The following is a 22,125-nucleotide window of genomic DNA, read 5'->3' on the forward strand; positions in this document are numbered from 1 at the left end:
GAGGTGTTGTAACTTTGCCTTTGATTCGACATACACGAGCGTGACTGCGCAACCTCTCCAGGCCGCTTTCAATTACTAACGTTTACTAACACTCGCGTTACACTTTACTTACACGTGCCATTAGAATCGTATCGATATTCAAAACAATCGGCGCATCAGCATATTCGGTACGCGTAATTGAACGTATTCGGTGCTTGCACACGCTACGAATAAAATAACGCGTTATGAAAATTAAAAACAGTCGCAATCATTTTTGTTACATTGTCCGTATTGCGTTTAATTGATCGTGGCTGCTGGAATTTTATTCTCGATCCGCACGAACAAAAGACGAATAACGTTCCAGTCTTCGTCGTTTGGTTTTTCGGTCATCCAGGTACATGTTTTCTTTTGTTTTGTTTTTTTTCTGCGCGCGGTTGAAATTTCAATTCAAATGTTATTCGTGATCGTGTAACGTTGAATTGAATTTTCTGCATAGGAAACGACCGAAACGTAATTTGACTTTTCGTTGTTCTTCTATTGTCCTTTACGTAAAGAATGGAATTGCATGAATCACAATTCATCAAATGATATATTATTAATAATTATAATCGGTGTAGGCGAAACTGTTCGTTCGTTGGATAATTGTGAAAGAAATATAATTCTTTAGGACACTCTTTAACTCAACTTCTCCAACGCGTTATTTCTCGATCAAAAATATATTCATGCTTTTTTTTATTAGAAAGATAATATTTGTTCGACAAAATTTCGGTAAAAAGTCATGTATACGATAATGCTTAATAAAAATCTTCTAATTTTCCTGCATGCAAAGAGTTTGAAAACTATTCAAATATCTGACCTTTTCGAATTATAGCCTTTTTTATAATCTAAAGACATTCTCTATCTATTGTTCGTTCAAGATAATAGCTGCAATTTGATATTAATGGATAGGAATTATTTCTAACGATTTACTAGTACTCTTCGTATCTACCGAATTAATAGAAACAACAATTACAATTTGTACAACAAATCTATCAATAAGAATTTACCGACACCGCTAGAATTTTCAATAAATAAATAACACTTCGTAGGAAAATACTACCTACCAGAGAATGATGCAAACAATGTTACAACAAAATGAAAGAGTACTCGATCTGAAACAGCAACGAAACAAGCAACAAACATTCAAGTACCCACATTGTGTCGATCGCAAGATTCGGTCATCGTTACTTATACCAAGTTCTGACAATTAAACATTCACTCCTTTTCTCGAATAGTTTCGTTGCGATAAAAAAAAAAACTAAACTTTTCCAAGCAATGAAACACATTTAACTCGTTCTCGTTTCTCTACAATTCTCTCCGATTTAAATCCTAATATCGATGCAAAGATTCGTAAATCATTTATTTCACGCGTCTGTAGCTCACGAATAACAATAACAGTCCGAGTATGGTTGAAACGCGCTCAAGAAATTGCAGCCTGCGCGAAGCTGCGGGTCATGCCAACGCGAACGCGTTAATTATGTTGCGACCGATTGATTAGGAGTTCTCGTGCGTTCTCGAAGTGATCTCGAAACATCGATACCGACCGAGAGACCGAGAACACTCGGTCGAAGACGTTCGGGTCTCTTCGGACCCCTCACGAATGTTACTCGTTTACGTTAGAGCGATAACGAAGCAAGCACAGCTTGGAAGATGCGTTTCTTGACGATTTTCGGAGAGATCTCCATGAGAGAAAAACATATCCGATGCCGATAGAAAAATTCACCGTGTTCCAATTTAGAAAAGTGTATCTCGAAAATTCTACAACATTCTGTCGTACGATTTCTGATAGTTACTGCACGATCTCCGAAGGAAACAACCGATCATCGAGTAACAGTGGAGCTTTTCACGAGCTGATAGACAACGAAGATAAATGTGAGAACAAAGTTTTACGCGATGACGAATATATGGAACGAACGATTCCATTTATTTTTATATTCTGATTATTATTATCCGTCGTATGGTACGACTCGTAGAAATAAGCGAAAACAAATAACGCGATACGAGCTTACATTATGATCCATGAGCGTTCGGTCGCGCTGAATTCGAAATGTACAAAATATAATCGAAGTGAGATCTTCCAATGTTACTTATACTCCTATTCTTTATCTTATACTCTCGTGTACAATTAGTAATTAACGAAACAGATAATATTTGATGCCAATTGCTAGACAGTAATGATTAAAGCAGGATGATAATTAGCAATCGAACAATTTTGGGGACGAAACGGACCGAAAAGTGAAAACGAAGAATGGAAATTCTGAAAAATAGTCACGGAGATTTGTAAAAATTGTCTGGAAGGAGATTCAAGAAGATACGTTCGGAAAACTTGTTGCTAGATTACCTCGGATCGTTAACGTCGTTATCGCCAATATATAAAACAAAGTATCCAACAAATTTTAACTATTAATAAGAATTTCACCCATATTGATAAATCGATTTTTGAAATTAAACAAGGAAGGTCAATTGGACGTCTTGTAATTGTAGACTACTTTGTTTCTATTTACAAATGTATCGATTTGATCGAATATCGCGCGCCTTTTAACGCACTGCTGGGTCATTTCGGACCCCTACGTACCTACCTTATATAAATACCTACCTTATAAGTGTTTTTCCACTCGGTGGAATCGGATCGAAAAGTTTATTCCGTTTATGCAATATAAATACATCTTCTTAAGTCGTTCTACTTAGGAATATTTATCGATTTGTCCGGAAAGTCAATTTCGTTATCCAAAATGGAGAATGTATAATTCAATAAAATGTTCGTACACTCTAAAAAAAATCGTGTTTCATTTTCACCAAAAAAAAAAAAAAAAAAAAAACGAAATGACTTTCCGAACAACCTAATACATTGCAGCAACGAAATAAATTTTTTCGATCCGGTTTATTTCGTTGCTGCAATATAAATATTCTTCTTAAATCGTTCTATCATACTTACTCTTAGAAATATTTACATCGTAACAAACAAATGAACCTTTCAATCCGATTCCATCGTGTCCAAACATTTACGTGTTAAAAAAGAAATTAAATGAAAAATTAACGCGCCATACTCGATCGAACTGCTACACCCGCAAACGTATACAAACCGTTTTACAATTACGTATACACAGGCTAGTGTTTTGGGCCCTTTCTTGTATACACTATGTACATTAAATATTCCAACCACCAGTGAAACAAATACATTTACATTCGCAGACGACACAGCTATATTATCCGCCAATAATGACCCAACAGCAGCGTCCAACATTTTACAACGTATCTCAAAACTTGAAGAATGGCTGCACCGATGGAAAATAACAGTGAACACGGACAAGTGTAAACACATTACCTTAATCCTAAAGAAAGGTACTGTTCCCGAAATAAAACTTAATAATACTCCTGTTCCTCGAACCAAATCGGTGAAATACTTGGGACTTCACTTGGACTGAACCTGCAAACATGACATACGCTCTAAAACCGATCAAATTCGCATTAAAAGGAGCAACATGTACTGACTTACGTGCAGAAAATCTAAACTAAGTCTTGACGATAAACTTTTAGTATACAAAGCAACTATAAAGCCCATTTGGACATACGGCATCGAGATATGGGCATTGCCGCCAAAAGCCACATTTCTAAGCTCGAGTCGCTACAGTTCATAATCCTTGGAACAGTAACTAATGCCTCTTGGTATGTTCGAAACGACGAAATCCGGAAGGACGTCCAAGTGAAAACAGTTACCGACGAAATCAATACTCGCTGCAAGAGTTACAAGAAAAGAATAGACAATCACCCTAACGAATTAGCAGAAAAGCTAATTTTTGCTAATTAGCAAAACATTATACAAATATAAAACTGGGTTCGAAACGAAACCAGTTTGCCCCGCAGACTGAATAGGAAACATCCTAAGGATTTACTATCCTAAAGGCTATCCTCACCTTACATTTACAGATGTTCTCCATATGGATAACATCCACGTATTAATCAACCCCGATAACACAATTTACCGAATGTTCTTGCTGAACAAATTGTAAAGACACTTGGGAATTTACAATAAAAAAAAAAAAACGATTACGTATCGATCAATCGAGCCTTCTTGTTCATTTAAAAGAATCGTATTTTCCTCCCCCGCGATTTCTCTCCGAGAGGAAGCCACGCAAAGCGGAGAAGCGAGCACTTCTAGCCTCACCGCAAGGAGTAATCCTGTTTCTCGGCGTATCCTGTGTACGAGGATACCGTTAAGCTCGTCTAACCCGGAAACACAGAAAGTCGTACAATGGAGACCTCTTCTATCGGCGATATTTACCCTGGTAGTCGACGGAGGGTTAAGTTCAGAGGAAATCGCACTCTCCGGAGCATCCACGGCAAGTGTCGCCGCTTGAACGTCCACGGACATTACGGTGAATGGCTGTTGGCTTCGGGCCGTCATTGTCGGATGTCGCAATCCACCTCGAGCGAGGTCGTTCTCGAGGTTTCGAGGTCCGCCCTTCCTTTGATTCGTCTGGATAAAGATGCAGCTGCGGTGGCCGTACCGGCCGCCACGCATAATCGTATCTAAATAGTTACACGCTCCTCTTTGATCTTCACGCTGATCGGATTTCCGAAATCTCCCGAGCAACGTTTCTCAATGTCCACGAACCTACGTGAGACGAACCGCCTGACAAAGAACGGCCCGACGACGGATTTGGTTTGTCGCTAGACGCGGTATTCATTCTCTCGTGGTTCCATTTCTTTTTTTTTTTCTTCTTCTTTCTTTTTTTTTTTTCTTCAGCGTCGTCCGTACTTGTTCTAACCACTCAACGCTCGAGTACGCTACCGAGTGATTTTCAATATCCGGACGACGAAAGTTTCGAACAACGGAGAGGAACTCTCTCGTTCGATACTCTTTGAATGAAATCGAGGATACGAAATATTTCTCGCGGTGAAGGAAGAAACATTGAAACGATCGAATAAACCTTGCGTGCGCAGCGATAGAGATTTCGTCGTTTTTCAATCGGACAACGTTTCGCCAGTCTTTGGTAATTCGGGATATTGCGAAAAGTGGTAACTGTTGAAGTATGGTGGAAAAAAATATTTTGCCATTCGATTGGAAAAATATGCCATCTTAATTTTGTTTCGATTTTCGAACGCGATAATGACCGTGTACAACGTGCAACACTTTTGTGAATTATTCCAGTTTGGCAGATATTTCAATTCGAAAGTAATTAATAAATGGAACACAGAAGGTATTCGAAACGTTAAAGTCGCTTGTACAATTTGAAATTACATATTTAAGTGTACAATATATTAGAAAATTAACGATATTATATAACATTGTGAAAACATCGATAACGATAATAGAAATGTCGACGAGAGAAATAGAAACAATCGCGACTAAATTTTTACCATCTTATTTATTTTTATTTAAGCGTAAAATGAGGACAGGAATTATTCTTTTTTAAATTTCCACGTAGATATTATCTATAAAAATGACAGAATATACGTACAGATCTTAACGATGGTAAACAAATTTTCTTCATACCCTGTAAATAGTTAATCTTGTGAATTGAAATCGTTTCATTCACCGATGTGTTCCCTCTTGACCAAGAAAAGCTTGCGACACGATTTCTGTCCATTTTATTCCGAAACCATTGTCCTGTTATTCAAAACTTTCTAAAAACTCGAATCGAATTGGAGTTCTGGCAACGCGATAGATTTTATGGGTACGTTAACTCCGGTTAACAAGCTCCACCATTTCGTTTGTATACTCTATCGGTGTCTCGTATTCGATGTCGAAAACCATGTCGGACATTCACGCGCGCGCATACTGACACAGTGACACACATCTGTTTCGCCTGGATCGATCAAAAAGTATCGCCGCGGAGTCTGCATTGCGCAAAATGCACCTGCGTTCGAGAATCCCGCCGAAATAACGGGACGCAACGTAGAATATTTAAACAAATCTTATCCGTCTTCGATCGCGTTCGGAGGAAAAAAGTTCGTTTTCTCGATTCGTATCCAAATTTAATAGCAACTTGATTTATTTCCAGAGAAGATATTCGATGTGACCGAACCTCGTTAATTCCAGTTTTCAAAGAAATAGTGTTTCCTCTCGGAGAAAATTTATGCTCGTTGCAGAACTCTAAAATATACTTTGACCGCGCGAGCAAGCTAAATTCAAATCCGCGAACAGATGTCTCTTTCACTCGGTAGATTTATAAATAAAACTATGAAATATACTCTCATCGTGCAAGCGAGATACCGAAATATTCAATCCAACTTGTACAGAGATAAATCAGTATCTCAACCTTCGACGAGTGGTTTATAAAAGCGTAAGTTAATGGTAGCTGAATTCTCGGAGAGCATCGTGGCTCTGGGACGAAGGTATCGATCGAGATCGTCCGGTTACAAACGCTCCTTCAAAAAGGTTGAGAGTGCAAAGAGTTGCACGCTTCGAATCACCGACTGATAAAAATGTTCCACGAACGATCATTGTTCGAATACTTGTTACCAAAGTTGCAGATAACGATTGCAACGTACTCGACTTACGAAAGATTCCAATTAGAAGACTTCTTGCGAAAGAATTACTGGGATGTAACATGTAATACATTTTCAGACACCAAACTATGGACACGAGTCGTTAGCTTCGTACTTTTGTTATTCAGACTCGATACCCTGCCAATGAAATAGTAATTAGAAACGAAACAATGGTTTCCACATTTCTTAGAACTCCTGATATCCGTCGAATTTGCACCAGGTTGCCACATGACGACATTGTCCGTTTTCATCAATAATGGAATTTAATTAAAAATATTTCTTTGCAATTTTAGCGATTACTTTCGTATTGTAATGTTAAAAACAGCTTCAAAGTTAAATCTATACGTATGTGTTGGCAGACTTGGCCACTTTTAATAAGACTCTTTGAAATATTTTTTCAAGTAGAACGTTATCTTATTGTAAGATTATATCAATTTTAAAATACAATCACATTATTTTATCGAACAAACTTCAATAATAATAACTCTTTCTACGAAATAACGATGTAACGAAACAGTCTTGGAAATATTCGACGTGTTTCGAAAACGTAATGTTAGATTAGAAGAGAAACAAAAATGAACGCGACAAAAATACTTTGTTTATATTTTGCACGTTCATCGTCTAGCACACGTGTTTAGAAATACACGATACGATAATGATTTGTATAAAGCACCAATATGCAAGATGTTCGACACGTTCTTGTGCAAATTTTTCTAGCATATTTTACGACTAAAGGAAGACGAAAATGTAACATGTCCCGTTTAAAAATTAGTAACCTTTTACTTGCAAAGTAGTTTAGTAGCGATAATTCAAAAATTATTTGAAATTCCTTTAAATTTCGAATAACGGAATAACTTTCTACCGTTAAATCCAAACATACTTACAAGTAGCCTTCCTATTGAACACTGAACAAAATTGTGACATCCCTCGTATAGCACGGTTCTTTTGTTAACGGTATTTAATAATACAAATAAATAGCAACGAGTCTAGAAGTTTGTTTGAGCAAAAACGATCTTGCGGAGCTTGTCACCGAGTGTAATTCAAATTCGTTGATAAAGGAAAGTTTGTACATTCGTTCAAAATTTGAAATGAAAAAATTGAAGTTACATTTTACTTGCAATATTCAACAACACCAACTTCTAGAACAAATTGCGATGTACTCGACCACGAAGAAATGGAATGGTTTTTTTGGACGTTGACAGTGATGGAAATTGATTAGTTCCTATAATTAACATTTTACTTTATGTAACCTTACTTAACTTTGAAGTTGTATGTGCGTACATTATATATTATTTGCTCACGAAGTATGCGCAACATCTATTTCACGTACACTATTAAAGAAATGATTAAATATCTAATAATGGATCACACATTCTATTTTACGTACACTATTGAAGAAATGATTAAATATCTTATAATGAATTGCATATTCTATTTTACGTACACTATTGAAGAAATGATTAAATATCTTATAATGAACCACACATTCTATTTTACGTACACTGTTGAAGAAATTATTAAATATCTAATAACGAATCGTATATTCTATTTTACGTACACTATTGAAGAAATGATTAAATATCTAATAATGAACCACACATTCTATTTTACGTACATTATTGAAGAAATGATTAAATATCTAATAACGAATCGCATATTCTATTTTACGTACACTATTGAAGAAATGATTAAATATCTAATAACGAACCACACATTGACCACTATTACGGTTATATACATACGTATATCGTATTTATTTTTCTGCACACAATAGTTTCCAAGAATTCGGAAAGTGGAAAAGTTCAGATACCTTATTTTTCCGTGCAATTTTAATCGCACAGTTTACCACAATAAAGAGCCAATTAACCGTGTTATAAAACGATTACCTATATTTCCAAGGACCCGAGAACAGAGAATCGAAAGCGTTAAAATATCGAATTGAACTATCAGAGACTACCGAAATATCCATTCCTAATACAAAACAATCATAAAAATCAAGCCGTCTCACACATTAAACATCAAATCTTAGATACCACTCTCCCAAAAAAACCTACCCACTAACCGGACATAAAACATTTGAAACAAGTACTCCGAAATATCGTCACGGAAAACTAAAAACCGAAATCTCGAAACGGTAGATTCCTCATTTCGACTAGAAACATTCCCGAGTGAGAATGTCCCTCACCGAGAAGATTAAAGCCACGAACGCGCGCGTTTCCGTCGTGGCGCACGAGGCTGTTCGAAGAAATGCATTTTTAATCGGGAAGACTTCCGGAACGACCGATAAAGGGCTCCTATCGCCGGAAACGGAGCTGTCGACCGGGTAGGGACTTCCGCGTTTACGTTCCTGTTCCTGACACAAGGGGAGCTCTATCGGGGGCAGATAACAGTCCTGTAGAGGTTTCGATGGTGGTGGGGGGCTGCGCGCGGGGCACTGGGCATCGGACGCTTAAGTCCCCGCCCCACCCCGCCCCGGCCCGGCTCTATTTGTGCTCGTAATCCCTTTCAAGGAAGACAAACTCGCGCCGGAAGTCGGTGTATCTTCGGACCTCGGCCCGACCGCCGCCGTCATCCTTAGTCGGCTTTAATCGAAGAAACGTGACCATTTCGTAGCCCATGACTCGCGGTCGTTCCCGCAAAGACGCGTCTCGAGGTCGGGAAACCGACGTCAGCTCGGAGGCCGTACGTACTGTACGTATGTACGGTTTTATCGCGGCTTTCTTGGACGTCGAGGCGACAAGGTTGTGCCCAATGGACCACCTTGAAGGTGGTTGACCGTTCGTTATTGTTCGACGGTCCGGGTACGCGTAATTAACGAAACCGCCGGGTCCCCGATCGTAAATCTCGCCGGCGCGTTTAGCCACGTGAAAATGGCTAGCGAGACCCGTTCGCGACGACATTTTGCAAATAAAGATTTCGAGAAACTTTGTAACCCCGGTGCGTTAATTGTAGCCATTAACCCATCCACTGTCGACTAGGCGATACCTCGTAGTTTGCGCTACGAGTTTCAAACGATTGCAATTGGTTACGAAATAAGTTTACAGCCGTTTGGGTTAGGAATTCTTTGAAAGGATGAACGAACATTTTACGTAGTAATACTTTTTTCAAAGACGAACAAATTTCATATCACTTTCCATTATCGAGATAATAGCTTAGATGATTCGGTTGTAATATATTAATTATATATATATATATATAGTTTTTTATCGTTGCGATTGCGTACGATAAGCTTCGAAGAAGAAATCGATGCTGAGAACTGGCTTGTTGGGGCGTACTGAATAAAAATATCTACTTTCTTTTCATCGTTTTTACTTTGTATACATCCGACATGGTTTCCTAGACATCGAAAAGGAAAGAAAACTTCTTTGTGTACGAAACATTTCATTGAGAAAAGAAACATTACGAGATATCTCGTAAGCGGCACTCGGTACAGGAATTTTATACAGTGACGCCAGAGACACGATATCTACATTTTCAAATTACTGTACATGCCATTTTAGTACTACATCTGCAACTAAATATTATTAGATTTTGTGAAATTGAATCTTTTCTTTGAGATAAAATCTTGTCGCTCGTGGCAAAACGCTCTAAATTTGCCTAGCAGTGAATGGGTTAACCGGTTAACTGCATTTGACGAGTACACGTGTCAATCGAAACCTCTAATTTCTGTGCATTCGATGTGTATACTTATCGTGTAAAATACAAAATTACCATTTATTGGAAAATGTCGAAATTTTAATAAAAAGTAATAAAAGTCTGATTTAACGGTACGTTTTATTTGTATTGTCGATAAAACGATTTTTTATCGAATTTTTCCTCGAGGATCTTGCCTTTCTTATAAATTTACGAAAGAAATATATTTTCATAAATATAATGTATGAAAGAAAAGTTTGATTATTTTCTTTGGTATTTCGGTTACTTCCCCGTACAATCTGTCCCATTTAACAAACCGAATTGATAATTTTTTTCGTTACATCTGGTATTCCGCAAATTGTTGTTTCGAGTAATCTTGCCTTCTTGCAAATTGCAGGGATATCGTACTCTTTATATCAGATATTCCTTGATAACAATTTAAATATATATATATTAGCAACGTGATACTTGAATATACGTCAAACACAGAGCAAATGCATCCATTGTAAATTTTACGCATTTTTATATATATAAAATTATACATATTATATATATATATTATATACATATATATTATATATATTATATACATATATATATATATATTATATATATTATATAAAAATGTGTAAAATTTACAATGAATGCATTTGCTCTGCGTTTGACACGTATACGCATAACTCGTTGCTTGATTCTAAGTACGCACCTCATGAAAGATTTTTAAAACTAAATTCCACAATTAACAGATTAAACCTCCTCGACTCGGGTAACACTATCGCTAGACGAACGAGACCGTTCTCGGTGACCAAAATGGTATAAATATGTATGTATTTTTCTAACCGCGTTTGAATATTCAAAAAAATATTGAAATGAAAAAGAAAATCCGTCTTTGGTAAGATTACCGAAGTATCTCGGTAAAGTAAGTGATCGAAAGAGACTCAATTACTCAATCGAATCGGTAATTTCGAAATGGACTCGCGTCGGGAACATGGTAAAATTATATTTATCGCTTGTAATATATACGAAAAGAGATATTAAAAAATGCTAACATTACTTTCGTAATCACCGGATGCAATTACATGGGAATAATATTATGTCCTTCGTATAATTAAAAGGAAAGTAAATCACGTGTAACTTGCCAATGTTATTTTGTTTTATCGGCAATCGGTTGGATTGTATCGCGTATAAGATGTTAATTTTGATAACTACCGATGCCCTGTGAATGTTTTTCAGGAAGCACTCTTATTTTCAAATTTTATCGGACTTTTATTTCATACATTTATATAGTTCCTCTCGACTCGATAAGTCGTAACAATTTCAAAGATATCGGTACACGATTAAATTTCTCAATAATATAATATCGTCAGATATCGTGTTTACTTTAAACAATGCCTATAATTCGTCTTTAAAGAGGTTGGAATAATAATTTACCGTTAAAATAGAAATATTCTTCGTATATGGATGTATCGATTAGGCATAGGGATAGGTAATCAATATTTAATGGTAAACTTGGAAGCATTGTGTGGAATAGATGTTCTAATTCGAGAAATTAAAATGTCTTATTTTGAAGAATTAGCACGGGTCCGAAGAAGACGGTCGTCGATTAGCTCGTTTCAAAATTTCGACGATTCTTAATGCTCGCGCAAATTATACACCGAAAAAGTCGGTCGTTGAAAAGATCGTTATACGTCTGAGAATACAGTTGTCGGTAAGATCGATGTCACGGTTCCTTCCTTGTGATCGGTTGGTTCTTCGAGCTAACGATTCCCGATATTCAATTCGACAAAGCGATATTATTATTTCCCAATCGTCGGTATAATCTCTATTTATAGTACATAGACGTACATCGAGCATCGCGCAAAAACTCCTGTCCCATGTTACACAAACACGTTTAACCGTGTGACGCAACAGAGGCCCTCTAGGTAGAAAAGCAATATTCAAATCGACACGTGGAGATCAGCTTGAAGAAGAATAAGCCTCGAAAAGGTGGTACCGTGTTTCATAAACCGTTACGTTGCAACATAATCGATAGAGAACCCAACAGTATTTGGACATCGCCCAATCACGTAATCAATGCCATCGTAATTTTTTTGTCCCGTTCGAGTATTCGTCGTGTTCGTTGGAACACTTGTCGCTTGTCGTTTAATTTTTATCAATTTCTACGGGATAAATAATATCGCACGATGAAACGTGTACTTCTCCAGTCGTGGAAATTGACTCGAAACGAAACGTGGAGAAATTTTCGAAAGGTTTAAAATTTCTTGTATCTCGCACGGAACGATTTCCTAATTTTACTTCTTCGCATTTCTTCCTGCGGGCAACGAGAAAATGTGTGTCAGACAGTACCAACTGTGTAACTTTTGAAAGAGTAACGAAACTTGTTCGTATGAAAATGTCAAAGGTGTACCGAAATGATAGCATAACGCGACGAACGGGTAATATTCTAAAAAGTCGCGGTTAAATTATTTTTACCCGTTGATGCATTTATATCGCTACGGAAAAATATAATAAATTTATTTCTCTGTTTAATTTATAAATCATTACCCAGAAAGCAAAAGTTAGCTTCTATATTCTCACAATTTATAACAACGCAAACTTCGTCACCAATCTACGTAAAAGTTTACGTTTCAAATATCCGAAAATTGTAAGACGTTGCAGATTTCTTCGACAATTTCAATACATTGTACAACCTGGTTTCCAATCGATGAGAATCAATTGTGTGCGTAAAATTTTACAGCAGAACCACGATTGTTGCATAAAACGACATCTTCAAAGTTTAAATATCTACGTACAATTTCATAGTAGAACCCCGATTGTTCTACAAAAAGAAAAGTATTTTCAAAGTTGAAGGAAGTACGTGAAATTTTGTTACGATTCAATTTGATCCGACGAGCATTTACAATCCGCTGTCTTAACGACGGTGAACGCTGTCTCTTTAACTCCGGAAATGAGTAATTACATTTCGTGAAAAGAATTCCCTACAACGGAACCCCGATTATTGCACGAGAGCCTCGTTCGTTGCATCGCACCGACAAGTGGAGGGGATGGTCACTTAGCAACGAGCCAAAGTAGAGGGAGTTGTAACCGGTGATCATGGATAATGGAGATACACTGTGTAAACGTGGCTACTTTTCACCGGATCGATTACCGTGATCACGAACCTCGTTCGAAGAAATTTTCCGATCCGAAAAACCCTTGCAATAATCGAGATATCGTTACGAGTTATCGTTCACGTTCGAAGCACACGCGCGACAAATATATGCGGGAATAGTTCGACACGAGTCTCGCTGTGAAGGAGCTCTCGGTTCGTTTGCACAAATATCGCGCGACCGACCTCCAGCCAGGATGATATTATTTTAATGGACGGCGTGCAGCCACTTCGTAAAACGGTAGTTTCACGGTCAACGACGCGAAATATTTACTACAATTTTCCGTGATCGTATCCTCTCGACCGTGGACACCAATCGGCCGAGTCAGTGAACCATGTCCGGCTGGAAAGTTGCATTAACTCGTGCAACCGCGATCGAAAAAAGCGTAACGGCCTATTCGATCTACATTGGCCAACATTTACATCGGGAACACGATGCTCGCAATCAATCGCAATCCGTGCGTCGGTCAGACACACCGCGTTAACCCTCCCTCTTACGAAAACTTGCTACTTGTGCGCGATTCTCCGTGATACGCGAAGCTATGGTCAATTTTCACGTGGCGGTAACACGTGACAATTTATCGGCTTTTCGACTGTACCTGTACACTTGTCACTAATAATAACGCTGCAATAGTGACGACGTTGCTTTTAGAGTGGCTTGTGATAAATTGATTCTAGCATCGGTTCGTATCGTTCTTAAAATAAAAAAATCGATCGCCAGAAATGTTCAGATCACTGTTATAATTTCATTACAAATCATGACTGTCGTAACGACTGAAGGCAGGACTTTTACTGTCACGTGAAAAGATACCTGTAACGACTCGTTTGGAATTTCTTAGCGACAGTACTTTATTTAATAGTAGAGGTAAGATAAAAAGCAATGCTTTTTTTTTTGGCAATCAGAACGCCCACGTACGTTTATTGGAATCAACGATTCGATCGTGTGATTACGATCTTCTTCGGGAATAAAAAATGTCCAAAAAGGAAATATACGAGAATGTTAATAGTAAATAAGATAAGCTATGAGAGAAAGGATGATGTGTTGAAAAATATTTTTCAATAGTTGGAAAATCGAATAGGGAGAAACATTAGGTAAAAGATCTATGTTTTCAGATTGTAGACTTTTTGTTAAGTAAGTGCAAGATTGTGCAATTTGTTAAGTAAGTAAATAGTCAAAGAGTTAGTAACGATTGACTGGGCTTTAGTTAGAAGGTGGAAAAACAATAGTGCCAAAGGAAAATATATTATCCAGAAAGAAAGGATGAAGATTATCTACGCATCTAAAATCAATATTGTAAACATAAATTTATGTTTCAAACTTAATGTACACAGATATTTAGTATACACAGAACTATATTTATATATATATAATAAATATACAACGTATCTCACAGAACTAAGACAAAGTGTCTCTTTTAAACGATCAAAGACAGAAGAAAACGTCAAAAAGTAAAATTAAATAATTGTAGATACTAAGTATTCCTATATTAGTTTTATGCACTTTTGTGCATCGGTAGAAAATCAAAAAGTGCAATTTTACTTTTTCTTTGACCGAAACTCCATACTTTAAGATGTACCTATAGATACAGTGTTCTGTCTTATACGCAAAAGTATTATAACGTTATGTATGAAAATTTTTAACGTATTAGTTATTTTAATTTTAAATTTGCTCGATAATGTCGACGCGTCGATACATTTATCTTTAGATTTACTGTTTCGCATGTATTATGTATTCGATATCATTTCATCAGAAACTGAGTCGCATTTACTAACACGATAAGCACATTTAACAATAAGTGTATTGGTACATTTAATTAATTGAGCAATCTTGAAAGTAAAATAATTTCTAAAGTAACGATAAATAAAAAAAATTTCTTTTCTAGGTCAAAATCTTTTTCTCGTATACTATTTCTTTCAGATTCTTATTACTTTTTCTATTAATAAACTAATATTAGGTTATAAAAGGTACTATCGAAAATCAGTTGTTGTATATTGATTTTGAAGAGACGTACTTTATACAAAATACGTTGTATTCTATAATGCTTGTCGAACAAAAGCAATTCATTTTTTTCATACGTTTTCCGTAATATCGAAGTAACCTTGAATTTTTTAAATGGCACTCTTTCTTGTGTCGTGTTACAGTCGATAAGAATAAGAATTTAACTATCGAGCACAGAACTAAAGAGATACGTGAACCCTTTTAAAATGATCATGATTACCTCGATATCTTGAATAATATAAAAAACGAAGAAAGTGAAATAATTCTGTTCGATGAACACTATCTAATACAACGATATTTCGTATAAAAGATTTCATTTACTTCGTTTTAAATTTATGCAGTTTAGATTTATGATAAACCTTTTTATATCCAAAATTACTTGAAACATTAATTCGAAGAAGTCGTATGATAAAGTACTGTTAATACGATTATTAATTATTGTCACAAACTTATGCAACAGTTTCTGTTAAAATCGATAAATAACAAAAGTCATTCAGAATGACAATTGTTAATGATTTATGCGTTTCTGACCAACATTTACTGATCGTCTCCACCAGATAAATACTAAGCAAGAACATGTTCGCGAAAGTTCGCGAACATTTTGTGCGGTCAGCCTATACACGGATAAGCATATCTTTATCGTTTTTGATTAGGCAAATTAAGAAACACTTTCGTTTCAAGGTCAAATTTTTTTGAATTATAATTTCTGTGATTGTTTAAAAATCAAACGACATAGACTGCTGCATAAAAATTTCAAGTACTCTTCGACTTTTATACAAATTAAGTTTTTCTATACACAGACAACTTGCGTAATTTAAATGGACATTATTTAAAACAAGTTTCTTCAAACTAAGGATGTTACGTGCCATCCAGTAAACAATTTTTATTCGCGTTATCGATTGATAGTGAAAACATCATCGTATCTATTTAAATTTGTCAAAATTGTTTCGTATTAAAAGAACATTACTTAAGTAGAATATAAGATAACAATTGCGTATCGAAAGTATAATTTAAAGCAACACGGAATATTTCCATACTACTCGTTCACAAGAAAACACGATGTATTGCGTTTTATTATTTAACCGAATGCGTTTTTTCCAGCGATTAATTATCCAGTTGTTGCGACTTTGATTTTGTTTTATAGGTAAGTGATAATAATATTCGGTTATTAAGCAACAGTTTATATCGACAGAAAATTTTCACGGTTTTTAAAACAGTTCACTGACAAACTGTTAAGAATTTACAGCAATAAAATATCTACGACCAAATACGATTGTAATTTTCGTACCGAATAATATTTAAATAATGCCCAATTAATATATAAGGATAATATTTTCAGTAAAACGTTATTAAGCAACAGTTTATATCGACAAAAAAATTTTCACGGTTTTTAAAACAGTTCACTGACAGACAGTGTTAAGAATTTACAGCTATAAAATATCTACGACCAAATACGATTGTAATTTTCGTACCGAATAATATTTAAATAATGTCCAATTAATATATAAGGATAATATTTTCAGTAAAACGTTTAGAGAAAGAAGAGTCGTTTATTTTAACTTTTAAGCGGCAGTGTACACGATCGCGATATTGTTGTTAAGAAAAACAGGTATCGTTACATACCTATTAGTAGAAATTGTGAAATCGTAATCTAATGCTAATACATAGAGTAATCGGAATTTCTGCACGAGAATTTCTTATGTACACGAATGAAGCAACGAGTATCACAAAATACACAAACAGTTTTACAATCGTGTTTTTAAACATTATTGTAATAAGCATTATCGCGCGAAAATCATATTTTTCATCAGTTTCCACGATTAACGAAACAGACAAATTGTATAAAATTTGTATTCACAAACTGTATAGACGTTAGGTGATGGTTGCTGAATGCAACGAAAATTACTTTGACGAATAAAATTGTAGAAATTGAAAAATATATCGCTGCGTTACCTTTTCGTAATAAAATGCAACAACTTCGATTACGATAGTGTATTTCAACGTATTAAATGACACACTATTGCAACACACCCTTGTACCCTAATGCACTGTCATTCTCTTAATGCAATAATGTGTAATAAATGATATCACCTTCTCTGCAAATGCGGGCAAAAAATGATGTCACTAATTCGTAATGTGTATTCCATTTTTAATCAGAATTAGTAACTAGTAGCCGTTGCGTGACAGAGCGTATAAATTAATAAAATTAACAGAAGCTAAAAGAACGCGCAAACGAACAAAATTAATGAACGATAAATAAGCGGGCGAATTAATCAAATTAATAGATGATAAATAAGCGCGTAAATTAATAAAATTAAAAGAAGCTAAAAGAACGCCAAACGAACGAAATTATTGAACGATAAATAAGCGCGCGAATTAATGAAATTAATAGATGACAAATAAGCGAGTAAGTTAATAAAATTAATAGCAGGTAGAAGAACGCGTAGATGAATAAAATTAATAAAGATACTGCTAGGAATTTCGTACTCGCGAACATATTTATGTTAACGAAGTGATGACAGAGGATGATCAGCAACTTTCGATCCAGAAATTGGGGGGAATCAGGAACCCCGAAAAGGGACAATTTCAAAATTGTATACCTGACTTTTCTAAATTAGGGCACGTTCTGAAAGCAATATGGTTTTCACGAAATTTGCCTTATTCTCTTCAATATATAGAAATGCATATATATACATATATATATACACATACATATACACAACTTGCTTTTCTATGTTGAAGTGAGAAGAGATAATAAATAACGTTCGATGAACATCGTCGATTCGTGTGGATAAGCCGCAGTCGACAATCGGGTGCAATCTGACGTGACTAAACGTGTAGTTGCGCCACGTATTATCTCCCTTACGAAAATGAACGCTTTACATAGAATGTCGTATGTTTACTTGTGTTTGAGTTTGTACGAGAGCGTGCTACGAGAAATGAGGCAATACATAATTGTCCGTCGCGTGAAACGTTGACGTGAATATAATTGAATGTATCCGAGTGGAGAAAGAAGAAAACCGTTGTCGATTTGAATTATTAATTCCGACGATATTTTTGTGTACCAACCAACGGGCGATTGCAATCGTTTCTATAACATTATGCAATAACGCAGATTCGATACAGGGAACTGAATACGTTCGTTGTTTACGTTCGCTCGATGGCCATTTTATGCAGGGAACGTTGCTGTTCCCCACGTTGCGAAAACGGTGAATGATACGATTCAGTGGGATCGGATATCTAAAAGCCAGTTTTTGTAATCGGGTGCAATCCGAATTGATTAAACGAGACCGTTGCACCATAATGGCTCTCTTACGAAAAGTGGGGCTCTGCAACACAGTGGAAACGATGTTCGCGATGTCACTGTGACGCAATAGTCGCGAATCGGTATTTGTAAAAACCGACAGCGATTATTTATCGATCGTAAAATCAAAAGATAGGATTAAGATGAAGTTTCGATGGCGAAATTACGTTCAGTTACAAACACGTTACGAGTACGGTGCAATGTCGACCAAACTATGCGAACGATTTACGGATTTTTCAGATTTTCAATTTCTCCACTTTTCAGTTTCTATTCTCATGTTTTTTATATTTACGGTTACCAATATTACTTTAAGAATACAGCATATATGTATGCAGGTACTTCCAAGCATTTCGTTCCTCCTTTAATTGGAATGTTTCGATGGTTAAATATATTTCGGTTTTGCTCGCAGATATTCACGCGTATAAAAAATAACAATTCAACGTGTACAGTTTTGCTAACATTTTGTTGCTTTTTTAATTAAAATTTTGCAACTGCTATTCGGTCTTCTCTATCGTTAAACATAGTAATGGAAACGCTCCAATTTGAGAAGGAATAAAAATGCTTCGTTATATGTATGTATGGATAAAATGTATCTTATTGTTAGTTGAATGGAAACAAAATTTGCGTATTCATTGTAGAAATTGATTAAACCCCACCTGGATAAAGGTTTAAAAGTATGAGAAGTAAAGAAACTCTTTTAATATTAATAATGAGTTTGTTTAAAATAAAAGTTAAGGCTCACGCAAACTCTCTCTTTTCACATTTTTTTCAGAACGATTCCGATCAATAAAGAAATAAAATGCTTGGAAAGAGATATACACGTTGATTATATTTTCTACACCAAGCAAGAATCCACAACATTGAATCAATATTACTTCAATTTACGTTGTTCCGGACACTTTTTATTTCAAACTCTTGATTCGTACACCGATACTCGTTCGACGTGTACATAAAATTATATTCCATTTTCGAAAATTGTACGGATTTGTGTCAATTTTGTATTTCTCTTTGAATATTTTACAATTACGCTCACAGAGCGTTATTTACCGAAGAAAGTCGAACTCACGGTTCGAAAATGTTATATTTCACAAATATCGACCTTTTGCAGATACATCGATGAGTTTTCGTAACTACTTGAAACGATCATAATACGCGAACAATTCTACAGGACCGTGTAGCCATATCACAGTTTCTGTTTTGGATTCGTAGGTCACAATGTAATTCCTTGTGCTGTATATATTTCGCTAGATTATTATACGTACAGTGTACAGTCATGAGACGTGGTTTCCATGTATTGGTGAGTATATATTGCTCACACTTTTCAGAATAGGGCAGTCGTGAAAGATAGGTCGACATCTTACGTTCGAAAAGAGATCGACCAGCCTTCGTCACAGTTTGATGTAATTAGCGGTCGCGTATCAGTGTTAACTGTTTATGGATCACACTGCGAGGCCGAAAGATTAAGGAGACCAGAAGCATGCCGTATCGCACGTAGGTATGCAACACGGCGCGTAGTTCAACAGAACTTGCTCCGAATTATATTGCAAACTTGTCATTAAATTTTCGACGTACTTTATTATTGTTTATTCTGTTACGCAATTTGAACACCGTTGACAGGAACTCATCCGTTCGCGATAATTCTGTCCCCGAGCATTCGTAACACCGTTGACAACATTAAGACGACTTGCAAAACGGTGAAAAATGAAATTTCACAAATGGAAAATCTTGCACAGAGATAAATAACCTTTCGTACGAGTAAGAAGAAAAAAAGTTACTTTTGTCGAATCGTGACGAACAATTAGATACATTAATTCTGTCCCCGAGCATTCGTAACACCGTTGACAACATTAAGACGACTTGCAACACGGTGAAAAATGAAATTTCACAAATGGAAAATCTTGCACAGAGATAAATAACCTTTCGTACGAGTAAGAAGAAAAAAAGTTACTTTTGTCGAATCGTGACGAACAATTAGATACATTAATTCTGTCCCCGAGCATTCGTAACACCGTTGACAACATTAAGACGACTTGCAACACGGTGAAAAATGAAATTTCACAAATGGAAAATCTTGCACAGAGATAAATAACCTTTCGTACGAGTAAGAAGAAAAAAAGTTACTTTTGTCGAATCGTGACGAACAATTAGATACATTAATTCTGTCCCCGAGCATTCGTAACACCGTTGACAACATTAAGACGACTTGCAACACGGTGAAAAATGAAATTTCACAAATGGAAAATCTTGCACAGAGATAAATAACCTTTCGTACGAGTAAGAAGGAAAAAAGTTACTTTTGTCGAATCGTGACGAACAATTAGATACATTTCTATTGGAACAGGAATTTTTCCGATCGAACGTTTGTGTGAAAAATTTTGTACCTAAATAGTCGTTTAGATTGTTTCGTAAACCTAAGAGGAAAGTATGTTTCGAACGATAAATAGCAAATAGATAATTCACGGAATCTAATTGGAATTTAAATGAAATTTTTAAAAATTTCCTCATTCGTGACTTGTTAATAACGCGGATAACAAACGACATAAACACGAAAATAATCCGAAACAGATTTTATGATATTGGTTGTTGTTGGAATGTGATAATTTATGATTTTCGTCATAAATTTGTCGAGGAACGTATGAATGATACGAGGTAACGAATGTTTTCACTGTCTTGCATCAGATTGTCAGAACATATTCGGTTAGTTCATCCTAATTTCATTGTCCTTCAATTTTAGTAAACACTGAGTTCTATATGTTTATCACGGAATACTTTTAAAATGAACACAAATAATGCGTTAAAATTATAATTTTATTGACTTCTGGAGGAAAATTTTCTGTTACTTTTATCGTTTAAACTTATTTCTGTTTTATTTCTTTATTTTCCTTCTCGTTTACATACTCTGTATTTTCCAATCTAATTGGTAAATTGGATATTTAGATAAGTTTTTTAAAATAATTAAACGTCGATATTGTAACACGAAGAACGTTTATTTGTTACATTTGTGTGCACAATATTACGCATATCAATTATTTTAAAATATTAGATCGAATACTTCCATGCGATTAGTTTCTTTTCGAGTTTTGTATCATTTTAAAACCGTTTTTGCAACATGTTCGACACCAAACTATATAGAAACATTATTTTTAGAAATATAATTTTCTTTATCACTTTGTTCATTTCTGTCTTGCAAATATAAACTCACTTGGATATTTTCCAACCGAATTTTTATTTTACACATAAACAGTATACGAATAATCGATATTTTACCGCATATTAATCCCACAAAAATTTCTACAATGAGAAAAAGAACAAGAATATTCAATGGGAGTAAAAATTGGCCTCAACGAGTTAAACTAAATGTTTTATTAAAAACAAATTTCATTTTTCTCTTTATACATTAAATTATTCCACCAATAGCTTCAACAAAGTTAAATATATAAAATAATATTTCTACATTTATAGTATCTTACAAACGTAACCTTTCCAGAGACAAATTATTTTGTTTCGAGTAAACATGATACAATATTTATC

The 22,125-nt window shown here is 35.5% G+C and overlaps 1 protein-coding gene across 5 annotated transcripts in view; it reads right to left on the minus strand.

The window, feature by feature from the left end:
- LOC143152278 (putative RNA methyltransferase CG11342) overlaps positions 1–22,125 on the minus strand; it is a 95,463-nt gene that overhangs the window by 59,360 nt on the left and 13,978 nt on the right. The window contains exons 1-2 of one of the 5 annotated variants that reach the window (XM_076322212.1): positions 3,515–3,748; positions 3,344–3,445 (exon numbers count right to left, since the gene is read on the minus strand). The exons of the other annotated variants lie outside the window; for them this stretch is intronic. The gene's annotated coding sequence lies outside the window, so the exon portion shown is untranslated. Of the gene's footprint in view, positions 1–3,343; positions 3,446–3,514; positions 3,749–22,125 lie in introns of those variants that run through there. 5 annotated transcript variants of the gene reach the window in all.

This window comes from Ptiloglossa arizonensis, chromosome 10 (genome assembly GCF_051014685.1).
Source record: "Ptiloglossa arizonensis isolate GNS036 chromosome 10, iyPtiAriz1_principal, whole genome shotgun sequence".
Classification (NCBI taxonomy): Eukaryota; Metazoa; Arthropoda; class Insecta; order Hymenoptera; family Colletidae; genus Ptiloglossa; species Ptiloglossa arizonensis.